At 33.6% G+C, this 2,170-nt stretch overlaps 1 non-coding gene across 1 annotated transcript; it reads right to left on the bottom strand.

Annotated features, from left to right (window-relative positions):
• Nucleotides 1-534: 534 nt before the first annotated feature.
• Nucleotides 535-606, bottom strand: Trnah-gug. Its single transcript has one exon. It is a non-coding gene; the product is annotated as a tRNA-His (tRNA).
• Between the last annotated feature and the right edge of the window lie 1,564 nt (nucleotides 607-2,170).

Here is a 2,170-nt window from a genome sequence, read left to right as displayed (position 1 = left end):
ATGCGACAGCCCAAGCTGAGGTTCGCGGTCCCCGACAAGGGGGGACGCCCTTGAGCGTGTCGCTACCAGGGTGAACCCTCAGTTTACCCACGCGTCCGTGCTAAGATGTAGTAGCCCTTCAGGCTAGCATTGAGAATCACCACAAAAAAAGACGTACCGTGAATGGAGGAGCCGGCGGCCCGTTTCCTTTTCCTTACCCGTCCTACTCCGTTTTTCCTTTTCCCTTACCCCATAAAAGGCTTTTTTATAAACAGGTTACATTTATAGTAATACTCCTTGGGTTCCAAAAATATTTTTAAGGACTACACAAATACACCAATCTTATAGTATTTTCTTTAAGAGAGCTCGATGGCTCTTTTTACAGTTTCTCTGTTTCAAGTATTCATATACATAGGCATATGTGTACCTGAAAATTACAAAAAAACCCCAACAATATAATATAAGTTTTAATAAATAGATATCTTTCTGCTTTTTTTATTATATTTGATAATAACAAAAGTAACAAAAATTAGCTCCGCCGTAACAGCTATTCGCTGCCGTGACCAGGATTCGAACCTGGGTTACTACGGCCACAACGTAGGGTCCTAACCACTAGACGATCACGGCTATCGGAGCAGATACCTTTCACATAGAATAAATAAAATGCATTCAACATAAAAATGAACCGACAAAAATAAAATTACCAACTACCCGAGCGTTTTATACTTGGTAGCAGACATCTCGATTTTGCTGGGTAATATTTACGCCAATAAAGCAGTGTTCGGCCTGCCGGTCAGTCAGTAGTTGATGTAATTAGATATGCTCGACTTTGGTACTTTCACCTACAGTTACTTAACTAAGGCGACGGCCGAAAGAGCTGTGTTGCGCTTATACGTTTGCGTATATAACCTGCTAAATAAACGACATAAATAATGTAGGAAATATTTTATTGACGAACGTGTAAAATTGGGCTAATAAAAAAAAACATTTATTAGGTTTTTAATAAATATTTATGGGAAAAATATAATGCCAAAACGAATGAAATAATTAATTAATAGAGCGCCCGACAAGTATATATGACAAATTTAAAAATGAATATTTTCACATCATTATTTTTCTTATGTGGCGTTTGTCATAGCATCATAAATATAGTTTATTTAATAAACATTTATAAACGTTTATATAACAAATATTTTATAAAAAAGATTCAAACTTAATAACCTTTTTTATATATTGTATATATGATGCCACTAAAGAGCGCTTTGAAGTTCGACCCTTTTCAAAAATGTGACCTTTACTATTCTATTCTAAACTTTACATTTGAATCCAAGGAATAATTTACAATATAATTAACTTACGTTTTATGTCTATATAGTCTTTTTCAATAAAATTATATTTAGCTAATAATATATATAAAAATTGAAACAGTAGCTTATTTTGGCTTCTGTTTCAATATTTCTAAAAATCAGGGTGATAGAAAAATAGTGTTTGTCACTTGTTTCTGACAATAATGCTGAGGCCACTCTACGGTATTTTACTGCCAGCTGGTTAACCCGCAAAACCGCTCGAGATGCACACACAATTAAAAAACCGTGTGCCGTCATACAAGTAAATTTTATCTAAAGTCAATTTAAAATTTTTGCGGTCTTTTTCGTTGCGAGCATTTTGTAATAATACGCGGTTTTAAAACCAATCAGGATAAAAACCGAAAATGACTTGTATTCATATGTCTGATTCACTAAAGTTAAAAACCGCCGCGGTTTAGTCGTAGTGTGGCTTAAGTCTATAACTAAGTCCTCTCGATAACTTAATTAGGATAATTGATTGATTAACCTTATCATTGGGTTACTAACAAGACATTCGACCCAGTCAAAGCCTATATATTTGTAAAAGCCTATAGATTTGTAATTATGTTTATTGCAAAGTAATTTATCGTCAAACGTTTACAGATGCACTCGTAGATATTTCTCTACAGTATCAGATGTAACTTCACTTTAATATGAAGTTTTTCCTCACGGGAATAATGCAATTAATGCAAAGGTTAAACGTGGATTAATGTTAGATTCATAGTTATTACAAAGTGGACATTTTATGTAAATTTACGTGATAAACCTAGTGAAGTATCGAATTTCCAATCGAATAAAATCAAGTAAACATACAACTATGATATAAAATTGAATAGTTCTTATAT

This window comes from Zerene cesonia, chromosome 10 (assembly GCF_012273895.1).
Source record: "Zerene cesonia ecotype Mississippi chromosome 10, Zerene_cesonia_1.1, whole genome shotgun sequence".
Lineage (NCBI taxonomy): Eukaryota > Metazoa > Arthropoda > Insecta > Lepidoptera > Pieridae > Zerene > Zerene cesonia.
Note: the sequence above shows the minus strand (reverse complement) of the source record. Positions and strands in the feature narration are given on the sequence as shown.